This window comes from Lathamus discolor, chromosome 9, assembly GCF_037157495.1.
Source record: "Lathamus discolor isolate bLatDis1 chromosome 9, bLatDis1.hap1, whole genome shotgun sequence".
Taxonomy (NCBI): Eukaryota; Metazoa; Chordata; class Aves; order Psittaciformes; family Psittacidae; genus Lathamus; species Lathamus discolor.
Window position 1 is genome coordinate 3,860,486 of NC_088892.1, and position 15,312 is coordinate 3,875,797.

Sequence of the window (15,312 nt, forward strand, 5' to 3'; positions counted from 1 at the left end):
GGGAGAGCACTGGGTGCATCCTCTGTCTTCCTCCCTACCAACCCCTGGACAGGCATCCCCCAGCACTCTCCACACCGAACTGTCACCTCAGCTTGCACCATTATAAAATGAGATCAGCCAAGAAAAGGGGTGGGGAAGGTGTGAGAGCAGCATCATTCACAGTAATGCTGCACGGGTGGGCAGCCCCCTGGGGTGATCTTCATGGGGTGCAGTGGGTCCTACCGTGCAGCTGCTGACTCGACACCACTTGGGCGCAAACTGCTCTTCTTCTCTCATGCAAAGCCCTGAAGAGGAAGCATACAGCCTGCCCCAGCCCTCAGGGCCACGAGGGAGAGGTTTTGCCAGGAGGAAAAGTGAGCTCTGGGCAAATAACTGGCAGCAAGTCTTGTGCGTGCTGGGTTTTTCCTCCTCATCCTGAGCTGCCTATGGGCAAACTGTTACAGCCCCTAATTTATTCATCATTGCAACTGATTCATCATCTACTTTTTATGTCTGGTTTCTTGGCCTGTAGATTATCCGCCAGCAGTTTGTTGAGCATATTTGACATGTGAAACTCAAGCTGTGTTTACTTGTAGTTCATGTACCATGGCGTTTGGATTGGCCGCCTGCCATCAGCCACGTGGTGCCTGCGCTGTGCCCGGGTTGGCGGAGCGCAGCACGGCGTGGATGCTCACACGCACCAGCTCAGCCTTTCCCCAGCTCCAGACGTTTCCCGCTGTTGGTAGCATTCGCCTCGCTCCTCCGGGCTCTCCTCTGAGTCAGGCGCTCTGCACAGCGAGCAAGGAAACTGTATTTCTGTGAACATTCAAGTACATGAAATCCCATAAAACCTGGGGGCAGAGCTGGAAGAGGAGCCGGGAAGGACTTGCCAACCCTGAACACTGGAACAGCTTTCTTCATCCAAACTTTCCAAGCTATACTGAGCACAAGGGAGTCTCCGAACGTGAATTTCCACTCTCGCTGCATATCCATGACCTCAAGTAAAATAAAGGAAACTTTTCCCAGTCCTGGGTCCCAAGAAGAGCCCGAGGGGTGCCTTGCCCTGATTGTGAACCCATTAGTGAATCAACGGCTGGGGAAGCAGCGGGACCCCAGCCCTTGCCGAGGCTGACCCAGGCAGGGGAAGGCAGCTTGGTCTCTGCAGACGGTGGTGTCACACCATGGTGACAATAACCCCATTAACGCGCACTCACATCACAGACATGCACACGCTGAGAAAGAAGCCCCAAAAAAAAGAGCCCTTTTTGTCTGATAGGCTTCAAAAATATGTATTTGATTTTCAGATGTTAGGCTAGAATTGCATCCAGATGGACTTGGGGTCACACTCCCTGACACTAGCTTCCCATTACACTGATATTGAATGCAGATATGTTTTATACAGATAGCTTACAAATATAGCACAGTGTTGTTTCGGGTGAGTTTTTTTAAGCTATTTCCCCCACTGGTCCCTGTGGTGCTGCGGTTCCCATGCCTCCGGTTCCCCATCTCTGCGAGCTCAGGGCTCCTGCCTGGCCCCGAATCCATCCCGCTAGGACAAGGGCATTTAGGAACAATTCGCTCCATCTTCCAGGTGTATTCCACTCCATCACCACCAGAGATGGGATGTGATTTTCAGAGGCGAAGCAAACTCCCCCAGCCGCTGCCATCATCCATCCGTTTTCCTGAGTAGCAAACAAATGCAAACAAAACCAAAGCAGAATAAAAAGCAGCATTTAATAATATGGCAAGATTTGTGGGGCTTAATATATAGTATTAGATGTGGCAATAAAAATATACAGGTATTAATTGTGCCATTCAGGCACTGAGGGCCTGAGGCAATTTCAAGCTTTGCTCTTCTGTTTTATGGTGTCACCAAGATCCGTTGATGGAATTACTGCCACGTTATGATAGGAATAGCAATAATAACAACAATAACAGTAATAACATATTTTGCTGCCTACTGACTCTCCCAGGGTATTTTGCAATTAGATACTTGGAGAAGTCACAGCAAATAACCGTCTCTTCAGCCTGGGTTACTCTTAGCACTGGGTCCTCAGTGCAGCAAGCATGTCAGATTTGGCCTTATCCTCTCTATTTCCACGACCTGTCTTCCCCAGGAGCCCCATGGGACACTGTGGAAGGGAGTGCACGGGGCCAGGTTTGCATTGTCCCTGCAGGAGGTGCCTCATGCTGGTCCCCATTCCCATGAGAGCCGCAGCTGTGGAGAAAGGGATGCTGTGCATCCTACAGCGCCCGACACATCTCCTTCGGCCGGGGAGGAGCAGATGCAGTGGGGGCGAGAGCAGCTCAGGCGGTTACTTACAGCCCATAACTTTGCTCGGTGAAGTTTGCTTCTTTTTTTCTGGTTGTTGAATTATCTGGGAAAGGATCACTGTTTTCTCAAATGTATTCATTATCCGAAATTATTTGGGGCCTAACATAGGGGGATCTTTCCACTGACTTAGCTGGGTTTTGGATTAGGCCTTTAATGAATAATTTCTGCAAATAATTCTTGGCCTGTGTCTTGTTCACAGGCAGTTTACTGCAAGAATTCAAAAGTCAAGCTGCTTTATTGGCCATATAGGTCATATGGGATTATTTCCGTTCCCTGAGTAGATGTCTCTTAGCACTAGGTCTTCAGTGCACACATTCTGTATTAATTCAAAATTTGCTTTCTATGAATATTTTACAAGAGTGCCTTAAAATTCACTGTTTCCATGGACATTCCTCCTTGTAACTCATTCTGTTTGCTTGAATATTAACTGAAGGCAAACAGAGCAGGGGCATGCAGGGAGTCTAGCTGAGCACACTGCAGGAACGGGCATGGAGACCGGGGGGTAATTCCACTGAGGAGCACTTCACAAATGTCAATGCAGATGAAATGTAGAACTGTGCCCACTCCACCAGGCCCTTCCCTCTGCTCCCTCCTGCCTCTGTGACTCACCAGCTGCTGGCGTTCACTCAGAAGAAAGGAAAGCAATTTGCTTCCACCTGGTAACCTGGGCTGTCCTTCCTTGCAATGCATCCCATCCACCCCACATGCCCCAGAGGGGATGGCCGGGGTGACCTGCTGAGAACTGCTGTCAGCAGAGCCCCAGGCAGGGTGGTGATAGCCACCAACTACAAGTTGCCCGAAGAGGTGGTAGATGTCCCATTGTGGGGAATGTTCAAGGTCAGGTTGGATGGGGCTCTGAGCAACCTGATCTAGTTGATGTTCCTGCTCGTTGCATGGAGGTTGGACTAGATGACCTTTGAAGGTCATTTCCAACCCAAACCTCTCACTCCATGATTTTACTATTCTACGATGCGTTACTGGGAAGCGGCAGGGAGAGGAACCCCTGCCAAAGCCATTGACACTCCGGCCTCTCATTTGAGCTGTTTCTGCGGTCCCAAAAGCAGCATTCCAGGATGTGAGTCCCTGCGCCAAGCACTGGTGGTGGAAGACCAGCAGGAATGGAGTCTGCTGGTGCAGGCTGGAGGGAACAATTAGGACTTCACCCAGGCAGGTTTGCTCTGCTCCAGATCTGGGGGGAAGAGTCTCTGGAGCATCACACTGTGGGACCAGGTTTTCACTGTCCCTTCCTCTGCTCTGAGGGTCAGGTTCAGCTCTAAGTCAGAGCAAGGGAAGCCAGAACACCCCAGCTGACCCCAGCTCCTTCAGTGCCTATTTCCACCAGCGCATATAAAGCAGAATCTGGCCCGCAGATTCCAGGCTGTCAAATCCATCACCTTCCCAAGAAGCCCAGAGAAGAAAGCACATGTTTCCTGGCTGTCATGCAGCAAGGAGCTGAGTAACGGGGCGGACTCTGCCTGGTGAAATGTGCATTGCATTTGGGCTGAGATTCTAATAGATTCTGATGCGGATTTTTTTCCTGATTTGTACCAGGCCATCTGGATTTGTTTCTGTGAGATGCTGGTTTAATACACTTAGAATTTCCCATTGAGTCTCATGCACCAAAGAGAGGGGGATGGGGGGGCGAATGAAAAGCAAATTTAATAACAGAAAGACCTGAGATCTATTAAATATACATTAAAATACATTTGGTTTCCCAGTGGGTGCAAAGTGCCATAACGTTTTACTGGGTTTATGACGCTGGCAGAGGCTCTGAATGAAAATGGAGGAGAGAGTCCAGGGTCCCTGCTCAGTAGTTCATGGTGGAGAGAAAGAGTCGTCTGCAGTTTGCTAACGCAGCAAAAACGGAAAAGGCTTCTCGGGTAGATCCACAGAGAGCGCATTGCACATGTGTTTCCGTTAAGGATGTTCACAAAACCTGAACAGCGAGAGACATTCAGGTTCTCAAATTATTTGGGACTCTCGCTTTCCTTCTCGTGCTACGGTTTTGGCAGGGCCCCTCCACCCAGCTCCTTCCTGCTACGCGGCTCCTCCGCTGCCCACAGATTTGAGAGCCATGAGAAGAAGTTCTGCAGCTCCAGGCTGCTGCTTTGCCCTAGCAAAAGTGCCACATCCAGAGGCTCAGGCTGTCTCATCCTTACCACGAGCAGGGAGCAGGCTGGGTCCAGCAGCACAGAGCAGGAAACCAAGCCTGGCCCCACTCTGTAACACAGAGCAAAGAGCATGTGGCATCCCTGCAGAGCAGCATCTCAAGCCCTAGGAGTGCTGCAGCTAGGTGCAGCAACTTGCATTTTCAGCGGACGAAATCCTCCAGTGCATTGCAGCAGGGAAAGCAATGAGCTGTCCTGTGCAGTTGATGCCCATAGGTCCTGTCCCTGCAGCTCCCTGCTTCCCAGCACTCGGCCATCCTTGTCCACAGGTCTGTGGCCAGTCACTGCCAGTTTATCCGGACCTGCTGTTCTGGCCACTCTGCATCCCACCCTGCTCTGCGGCTCGCTGGCCGGGACCAGCTCAGGGGTTTAATTCCTCCCTCCACTGATTCAGGCCCAGGTTCTTTCATCCAGCGAGCACCAGTCCTCACTAAAGCAGACTCCTGCCATGGGGCAGAGGTAAATCCCTGGGTCATTCCAGACAAGACGAGGGGGATGTCACAGGTGAACAACCTTCCCCTTAGCAAAGGCCACAGAGTTATTTGTGTAGATTCAGCCCCTCTGCATTCCAAGTAGAGGGAATTTTTGCATCAAGCAGAAAAGGCTTTTCTTGGCATAATTCCGCTTTTCTCAGTCTGGTCCCACTCTGCACATGGTGGAGCACGTCATGAGAAAGTAACAGGAGGAAATACATGCACCCGTAACCACCAAGGGCTTCAAAAAGAGGTTTTGTTTGCATTTATCCGAGGCTCTGGCTGTTCCCTCTTTGATGTAGAGCAGTTCATGAGCGCAGAGACCAATTCTGCTCTGCAGCAGTGTATGCACATGACCAATACACGGTGTGCATGTGTGCACAAGTGTGCACACGTGTGTTCACACACCTGCGCACATGAGCGGTGCCCACAGCAGGGGATGGGCAGGGACGGATGCATGGTGGGAATGCAGACGAGTTGTTGCATGCATGTGGAGTGTGCATGGGGCAGGTGCTGGGGGTGGATTTGGGGGTGGGCTGTGGGGATCTGGGGACCCCCATCTTTGAGGCTCAGGCTGGGCTAGGGACTGTGTGATCCCGCAGCCCGTGCAGGGAGGCAGCGTGCAGCACAGCATGGCACAGCTTGGCATGGCTCGGCACGGCATGGTGGGGCTGTGTGTGTTCCTGCACACCCCATGTCAGCACCAGCATGCAGCTCCACTCCCCGCCAAGCCGGCAGCAGATGTTAGGGCAGAGAGATCCAGCACCCGGCCAAATTTCCATGCTGGGAGGGAGGCTCCTTCCTCTGCCAAAGTCAGGACGAAGCTCCCCCCAAGATAGTGTTAGCCAGCAGTATGGAGATAATGGGAAGATGTTAAGGCAACACAGCTGGCAACCATCAGCACACTGCTCTGTGCCGGCTGCTGCAGCCCAGTGCTCCATTGTTCTGAAGGGAAGAGAAATACCGACCTCTGGCCGGTGTTAGAGCCAAGCCTGCTCGGTGGGTAAGGAACAGGAACAGGATGGGCTTCGAAAAGGAGACCAAAACACAGCCCGGATGGGTCACAGATGATTAATCTCACAGGGAGCCACTCTCACAGCTCCAACAGCTACAAGAGTCCCAGCACTAATGAGTCAGTGGGTGAATCCCACCACGCTGACTTTTAATGACAAGCCAGACAACAGCCAGCCCTTCTAACTCCCCCTCACCATTCCCACAGACATCCCTACCAAACCTTGCCAAGCTGTGCTTAGCCCTTAAATATCCAGCCTCGTTTCAGTAAAAACTTGAGAAATTCGGTGAAAAAGGACAGAGATAGGAGGGAGTTACAGGGGTGGACCTGGGTGGCTGGGTTCTCTCTCCTTTCCCCCTCTCAGTCAGCTCCGGCATGCAGGCAAGCCCCAAGCAGAGCTGGTGGTAGCTCCGTCCCAAGCATCCCTACCTTTCACTCAGTCGACCCAGAATAGGTCCTGAAGGGCCATCAGGTGCACGAGCACCCACTGACAAGCTGCCGTGTTCTGTTCATGTACTGGACCACCCCAGAGCCTGCACCCAAGAGGACAGAGCTCGGCTCTCACTCCCTGCACCCTGGTAGATGACAATGCTGAGCAGCAGTGCGGCCCAAGCAGCGCGCACACGGGCTCAGGAGATGAGCGTCATCCTTGGCTGCATCCACAAAGGAGGAGGGAGAAGCGTTGTTACCCAGCCACATGGCACAGGGAGCCCGCTGCAAGGATGCTGCCTTCAGTGCTCTCATCTGCGCTTCGAACCAGAGCAGGAGAACTTGGAATGGGTTCAGAAAAGAGCTGGGAGTGAGTCAAGGCAGTGGAAAATATGCATTACAGTGACAGAGTGAAGAAGCTCCGGCTGTTTGGTTTATTGAAGAGACCAAGAGGTGGCTTGCTCACGGTCTACAAGCATATGCATGGGGAAGAGATTTCTGATAGCAGACGGCTCTTTAATCTAGCAGGAAAAGGCATTACAACATCCCTAGTTGGAAGCCGAAACAAGACAAATCCAGATTAGAAATAAGAGGGACATTTTTAGCAGTCAGAGCAATTAAGCGTTGGAACGAATCCCCAGGGACAGAGTGGGATCTCCATCACTCAAAGTCTTTTAATGGAGACCGAGTATCTTTCTTAAAAATATGTTTCAGCTTGAGCATAAGCAATGAGTTCTCTGCCGAGGCAGCGGGCTGTGGAATGCAGGAGGTCAGCCTGGCTGGTCACAGTGGTCCCTTCTGGTCTGAAAATCCATCAGTTGGGCTTTCATTTTCTGAAATGGGCAAAAAATAACCCAGGACCAAGCTGGTGCATTTATTGCCCTGTGCACTGGGTTTTGCGTGCAGAGACTCAGAGATGGAGTCCAGTTGTGCTGCCCAGGGTAGAGCTGCCTGCATCGGGAATCATAGAATCATAGAATAGTGTGGGTTGGAAAGGACCTCAAGATCATCCAGTTCCAACCCCCCTGCCATGGGCAGGGACACCTCACACTAAACCATCCCACACAAGGCTTCATCCAACCTGGCCTTGAACACTGCCAGGGATGGAGCACTCACAACCTCCCTGGGCAACCGATTCCAGTGCCTCACCACCCTAACAGGAAAGAATTTCCTCCTTATATCCAAGGGAAGGTGAGGACAAAACAGGGCTGGAGCAACTGGTGCTCCTGGCTGGTGTAATGCTCCTGAATCCATTTTTAATGATTATTTTAAGGCCACTTTTAATCCCTAAGGAAAGCTCTAAAGTCTCCAGGAGCAGTGACTGTTCATAAAAGGTGCGAGGGAAGGTGGGAAGCCCACAGCACTGTGACTGAAGGCAGTGTTCCCAGCCCTGGGCGGATAGGCAGATGCCAAGCTGCCATCCCACAGCATTCAAGACCACCAGTGATTTCCCCACACGCTGCTAATGCTGGCCCATCACAGCTGCTGCTGGATGTCCTTGTCTCTTCAGCTCCCCAAGGAGCCAAGTGTGTTTGGCCATTGGTGGCACCACTGGAGACTGATGGAGATGTACTAGTAAGGCCCTATCCAGCAAACCACTGGAGCTTCAAAGCTGTGGGATGATGCCTGTAGCTGGTTACTCGATGTCCCATCACTCGACTGGCAGGGTCAGCATCGAGACAGCATCCCCTCCAGAGTGGGATGCAGGAGGATTTGGGTTACCAGGTGCTGCGTGTCTGCACTCAGCATAAGTGTGCCACAAGGTCAGGATTAGTCAACCTACACCGTGACAGGCGGCAGAGAGGCAGAAGGACAGGACAACAGCTCTACGGGTGGAAGGCAATCCAGCAACACCTGCCACTTGCCTATGGGAACCCAAGAGACAGTTATGACCCCATCAGCTAAGAATCTTCAGGCTTTTGGTACTTTATTTAATTTAATGCTCCTCTCTCTCATCCTTAATTGCATTTATCGTCATTAAAACATCAACAGAAGAACCTGGCTCCAGCCCAGGCTCACTGGTGCTAGCAGGAAATTTCCCATTTATTTGACGGATTTAGCTGATGCCCTGCCACCTGCTCTTGGCTCTGCCCTGCTCTGTTTGCAGAGGGCAAAACTTAGTCGGGGGTGAAGTAATAGCCAAAAAAATAGAAGCAAATCAACACAGGCACCAAAATTCGGCCATTCTGGGCCGGTTGGAGCAGTGGTAGAGCAGGATGTAACCCAGCATTCACAAACCCCGTACTCTCTGGCCAAGGGATTTCTGGTGGCATCAGTCCATCTCTCCAAGCTGCTAATACTCAGTATTCATGGAGCTGTTTTTCTCCTTCAAAAGGAGTAATAAATATGAATTAAGTCTCACAACCACTTTGGCACGACTCAGATTTTACAAATGGTAGAAATTAAAGGCAGAGCAGAAAGTGGCTGATCAAGGAAGGGGATGAAGGAGAGGCAGGTTAACACCATCATCACCCCGATGCCGGTGCTGCGGCTCCCTCCCAGCCGGGAGCCAAGAGCCAGCCTTCGCCTCTTCTCTTCTGTGACCTCCCTTCAGCCCCTTGCCAAAGGCTGACAAACGGGCAGCAAGGACCTTCCTGAGCCCAGGAACGAGAAAGTGATGGGAAACCGCTGCCTTGCTCTGCCTCTGGAATCCAGGAGCTACTGCTGTGTGTGTCTTCACATCCCTGAACTTCGTCTCAAAGAAGGTCCCTTCTCCAGAGTAGCGGAAAAAGGTGCTGAATAACTAGCAAAACACCAACCAGATGGAGAATAAAGGAGGAGGAACTGAGAGGAGTAGTAATTGATATGGAATGTTAAATCATCATTCAGTAAGATGTAGGGTTTCCATTACTCCTTTAGCACAAGCATGGAAGAAGATGCAGGTGACTCCCTGAGCATCCTCTAGGCACCCTCACCTTGTGACAGACATTGCAAGGGGACCTCAGGCAGGGTCAGTCAGGGTACCGTGGCACACTGCAAAATGGAAAGTTTCATTGTATTCACAATGACAGGATACCGAAGAGCCTGGGAAGTTTGGGAAGCCTGATGTGAATCTGCCAGAGTGTCAGCAGGAGGACATGGGAAGGCTCTGCGTGCCTGAGGACATGCTGCATTATGCCACTTGAGTTCCACTGAAAGGCACTCTTTCAGACTGGGGCACCAGATCTCCAAGGACATGGATATACAATCAGCTGGCCAACGTGTGCTTCGTTGTGGGCAGACTGGCAGTAGCGGTGGAAAATCCCGTGTCTCATTTGGGGATGTCCACAGGGCCTCATCCAGGGGATGAGAGATGCAGAGATAATGCAGAGATTGATAGTAAGACAGCACAGCTCACCCTTTGGGTACAGCTCCCTTTGGGTAGGGCTTTGATTTCCTCCAAATTACAAGTCAGCTGCTCTCCTTCAGCTTTCTTCCCAGAAGAAAGACAATACACGTCTTCAGATTTCGAGCCTCTGCCCAGGGCTCTGTTAACCAGAAAACAGGAGGCACAAAGCTACTTTGGGCTCCAAAATGGAAGCAGAAACCAGACACATTTGCATGTGAACATTTTTGCTGTCTCTGGAGCAGCAGAAATGCCTCTCTGTGGACTTCTGTGGTTTCATTCTGGGTTTGTGATGAAATACGTGGCATGGGGAGGGGTTCATTAGCAAAGCCTCAGGAGGGTCTTGCAAAGCCCTCAAGTTCTCCAGCATGCTCTTACCACAGGGAGAGCCAAAGAAAGCCCCTTGGCTCCAGTTCAGGATTGCCTCTGTCACTTGAAACAGGGCAGGGTTGGCCAAAGAATGCTTCAGAAATACACAGTTCTGCCAACACCAAGTCCTGCCCTGGAGGCAAGACATCCATGGAGAATGAGCCACACATAGCAAAACCTCTGCAACACCTACCAGGGCTGGGGAAGGATGAAATGATGCTCTCAGTATCCAGTCTCTGAAAGACAGAGAGATGACAGCTTTCTTGAAGCACTCACTAGGGTGACCCCTCCTGCCCCACCATCCTCACATGTGCCCTTGCTCATGGATTACATCTCCAGCCCCACTGATGGAGAATGAGATACAGGCTGCACCCTGTAACTCGCAAACCCCCTGGATGCTTGCGGATCCTGTTTGTCTTCATTGTGTCTTCAAAGCCCTTTTATCCCTCCTCCTAAACAGAAAGCTTTCAGGTTTTTGTACTGGTGATGTTTGTCAGACAAATCCCCTCCAGAGAAGTCCTCTAAGGGAAATCGGGCTCTCTCCTCACTAACTCACCTCCCTGCTGCCTGGGTGCTCTCAAGCGTGCCATCAATTGCTCATGTGTGTGGAAACAACACAGCCCACATCAGAGGCGAGCCCATCTCCCCAAGCACTCTCAGGAGGCTGCACGGAGATGGGATGCTCTCCCAGCACCAGGAGCGGCGATGGAAAGGCTGGGGCCAGGCAAGTCACATGCCTGACAGCATTTCTGGAGCGCAGGCAGGATAGCGAGCCAGCCATGTAGAAACGATCACGTTCGAAGGACATGGTACGACAGCAGAGGAGCCGGCATGGCTGCACCACCTCCCAGGCAAGGGGCATTCACTGAGCTGAGACCCCTGCAAACACTGGGCAGCAAAGGGAAGGCTCTGGCATCTTTTCTTTCCTCCCCAGTCAGCCCATCTAATAAATAAACTTGCTGGTTCAAACAGAGGAAGCTAAAAATTTAAAGTGCTGGCTCCAGCACTGACAAATACTTCCTTGGGGAAGAGTCCAAGCATCGTCTCTTCCAGCTTCAAGCGGAAAATGCACATGTGCTGTTCAATAACTCAGGCCATCTTGCCCCAGGGATGGGTCCATGAAAGAGCTCTCCCTTCTCTGGATTTATTCCCTGGAAGAATAAACCCAGAAAATGAGAGGCAGCAAATATGTACCCACACGCCTCCTCCTGCAACCCGGAGAGCAAGAGGTGCCTGAAGTGAGATACCAGAGGAGGTGTGAGCTCCGGTAAATGCAGCATAGGGCAGGAGAGTTGCAGGGATGGCACAGGGCAGTCTGGGTGGTGGGGGACACCCAGCAGACAGCCTCTTGCCGAACAAGCACATTCAGCCCTCCAGATGGCAGAGAGATAACTAATTACCCACTAATTATTAATCAGTTCCCTGTGATTTTATCTTAATTGGGCTCTTTCCTATCCAGCCTTCTACAGCATCTCCCTGGTGAGCAGTGAGCAGTGCTGAGCCATGGTCCCTTCACTGCTGGGGTCACCCATGCCCTGTCTGTGCTCACCCCAATGTGTGAGTGGTGAGGGGGTAGCCCTGGAAAGCTCTGGGAGCTAGCAGAGTCATTTATGAGAGCACTGCACCTTGGGCTTTTATGTGCCTATAAAACCCCTAAGCACTTATAGTGCAGTATAAATAATACATACAGAAGAATAATCAATAAAAGGAGAATAGGTCGGTTGGGGCTGCAGGGGGCATGAGGCAGCATCGTGCCAAGGCAGGACATAACCCTGTCCATGGCAGAACTGGCACGGCCCCGCCGCCCTGCATCTGTTTGCAGTATCCCCTTTCCAGACCCCCCCTTAGCACAGGGTCCCAGCTGGGACAGGGTGAGCTAAGAATCCCCTCACCAGCCTGGCACACAGGACATGGGACACCCACCAGCCATGGTGGGAGCACACAGCCTGAGCCCAGCGAGCTGCATCGCTGCCCTGGCTCCTTGGCCCTGACCCGGAAAGCTCAACCTCATCCACGCTGACCGCGAGGGGAAGAGAAACAAGCCATGAAGCGTTGCTCGGATTTCCTCCCAGGAAAGGAGCTATTGCAGCAATTAGCACACATGGGCTGTAACGATCCCTTGTAATAACTGCGGGTGGGAATGAGCTGCTTGAAGGTGGGTGCTGAGAGCACCGGGCTGGGGGCTGCCTGTGCCAGAGGGGTTTGTCCCATCAGCTCTGCGCAGCAGCAGCCAGCAGGGATGGCAGGCTGGGAAGAAGAGCGCTGGCTTCCAGAAAACATGGTTTGTGCTCAGTCTTGCTGCTGCCTCCGGGCACAACTGAGAGGCAAAGGAAGGTGAAGCATCACACAGCGGCATTTCTGGGCTGGCAAACGGTGGCAAGTTTTCCCCCAGGTCCTCACTAACAGCCCAGCACCCTGCAGGCAACAGCACCGCAGACAGCACCTGAGTGCCAGGATATGCCCAGCTTCAGCTCTGCCTTATGGGTGCAGGGCTGAGCATCCACAGGGCTGAGCTGGGGTCCCCACCAGGACCCCCATGTCTGTCGGTGAGCTCAGGGACAGCAGGAGTCCCTGGGAAAATCTTTTACATGATTTATTCATGTTGCAGGTATTTTGGTGCATTGGCTGTAATTAAAGTTCAACATCTGAGGCAAAATAAGAGCAAAAATCTTCCAACCACTTTAAAGAGAGACTTTGAGAGAGGAAGGCAATAAAACACACCGTGCTTAAACAAATCCTTTCTACCTTTCATCATTTCCCTTCACAGTCCTGGCTAATTATCAAAGCTATCTGTGTTTTGGGAATGGGCCCCACTCCTAGGCCCCTTCCCTGGCTCCACCCTGCCTTGCAGTGCCAGCTCTTCCTCCAGTCCTTCCCAGTAAAGCACCACCAATGTCAGGCACTGGCTGGAAGGAGCTGCTGCGAAGCAGATCCCCAGGCACGGGGAGCACTTCCAGGGTCCTCCAGCAGTGCAGGGGAGGGGACAAGCCTGTCCCCGCTGCAGGGGCAGGGCAGGGTGCTCAGCATCCCAGGGAGCTGCTTCGCCTGCGGCTGGCGTTCAGTGAATAACAGAGCCCTTACAGTCCTGCCACGGAACCGCTGGCATTGTTCGCATCGAACTCACCCCAAAAATGATTTATTTTAAAACACACGAACAAAGGCAGGGCTCTGCCTTGGCTGCGGGGCACGGCGAGCAGGGATGGGGAAGGAAGAACTGAAAGCTCCCATTGAGCAGGCTGACAAGCAGTGCTTGGGATGGAGAAGCACCGGCACATCTGGGTGCTTTGCGCAGGCCCCTGCCCTGTGGTCCCCAGGCTGGCTCCCTCCCGGGCAGGAGGGCTGCCTGCCACCCAAACCAGCGGTGTTTTCCCACCCAGACCATGTAGCATCTCACCCACCACTGCTCCCTCCCACCCATTCCTGCTGTGAACCCCAGAGAGAGACAGACAGGACTCTTGTGCAGCCCCACAGCAGGAGCTCAGTGCCATCCGCTGCCCCACATAGGCTGGATGCGGTGGTGGAACACAGCGTGGCAGCTCAGAAGACAAGCTTGCCATCGTGTTGTGCGGTAGAGCTGCAGGAAAACAGCTCTCAGGGTGACCAAGGTGCCTGCTGGGCAGAGGGGATGCCTGTCCCTCCCCGCATCTGTTGCTGGAGCCAGTAATCCATGCTTCAAAGCACCCAGCTAGCTCCCAGCACAGGAAAAGCTATCTCCCACACCTGCTCGCAGCACTGATTTATCTGTTTAAGTTTCCCCTAAAGCCTGGCAGGAAAACAAAGAGGAGGAAATATGAGCACGATCACTAAAATAACAATCACTTTAATGCATTATCAAGCAAAATTATTTCCTAGTGGCAAAAGGATGATGGAGTGAAGCCGTCAGGGCTTGCGGGAAGGCAGCATGCAGCATCCCTGGAAAGGCAGCAACGTGGCCGAAGCTGTGGAAGCAGCCCCGGGGTGCTGGGGGCTGCTTTGGGGAAATCTGTGGGAATGGGTGCTACAGGGCAGGGCTGGGCCAGCTTTTGGGAAGGAAACAGCAGGAGTCAGTGGAGTAAATGAACTTTTCTACTTGGGAAGGGGGAGACACGGGCAGGGAGGGAGAACCACTCTCCTCATGGAAATTGAATAGCCTTCCTCTTAACGCAGAAGGGTTCCCAGAGCCAGCTGTGTCCTCTGGAGCAGCGGCTGCTCACCAGCAGATGAAGGGGAAAATGTGGAAAGAAGAGAAAACTATATGAAAGCCCTGGAGTGCAGAGTTCAGAGCATTTTGACAGCATCCGCAGCAGCCTGCCAGAGTCTGGGGATTTCCCTTCCCATTTCAAAGCCAGCTACTCAAATAGCTGATCCCTGCCGAAACGTCTGCTCCCTGGGGAAAGCTGGATGTACTCCACTTAAGTGCTTGTTGGCAAGAGGAATGCACAGCACGGCTAGGACAGCACACGTGGAGGGCTTTCTTCCCCCTTATTCCTGGGACCAGCAGCACACAGAGGAGGGAGCCAAGGATGGAGCCATCAGAGCTGCTGGCACCTGCACTGGGCAGTGTCTGCCATGGACCCAATGGCTCATTCCACCTCTGGAGGCCCTTGGACCTGCTGGGGGCCAGAACAGGAGCTGGAGGGGTAAAACAGGCCAAAGGGAGGGGAGAAAAGGAGAAGAGGATGCCCAGTGCCGGCTGTTCCCAAGGTGGGGGGACACACAATGATTAGATGGCAGGAGCAGTATGAGCCGCTTTGGATGCAGCAGCACTGCCATCACCATCCCTTCCGCAGGGACTGAGACAGCACCAGGACACCAGAAAGCTCTTCAGCAGCTTGAGGTGGGCATGCAGGTGGAATCTGGCCTGGAGCAGAAAGAAGAGAGCGATGCAGCATGGGTTTTGGTCTGGGTTTCCTTTTTAGCTTTCATCCAGTACTGAGAGGTTTTGGCAGGTCAGTTCCGCGGCCATGCCAGCCCGGCAAGCCGCTTGCCAGCTGCCTTCTTGCCACTGGCTGCCTTCTGGTTTGAGTTACCCCGGCTGGTCACATTCCAGTGTAAAGTGCATTTTTTCCCCCTCTTCCCCTTTCCAACCCCGTCCCCCTTCAGGAGCCCCCTTTGATTTAGTGCTTGTGAAAAGCTGCAGGACAAGGCCCCGAGCTGCAGTTCAGGTACAGAGCAGCAGAGCAGAGCACAAATTGCTCTGGATTAACCTGCCTGTGGAAATGGGGCCCGAGCATCCCTGCGAT

At 52.6% G+C, this 15,312-nt stretch overlaps 1 long non-coding RNA gene across 1 annotated transcript; it reads right to left on the reverse strand.

Annotated features, from left to right (window-relative positions):
• Window positions 1-1,252: 1,252 nt before the first annotated feature.
• LOC136019632 (uncharacterized) lies at window positions 1,253-6,543 on the reverse strand. Its single transcript, XR_010614981.1, has 2 exons — window positions 6,397-6,543; window positions 1,253-1,661 (listed from the first exon to the last, which is right to left on the reverse strand). It is a non-coding gene; the product is annotated as an uncharacterized LOC136019632 (long non-coding RNA).
• Between the last annotated feature and the right edge of the window lie 8,769 nt (window positions 6,544-15,312).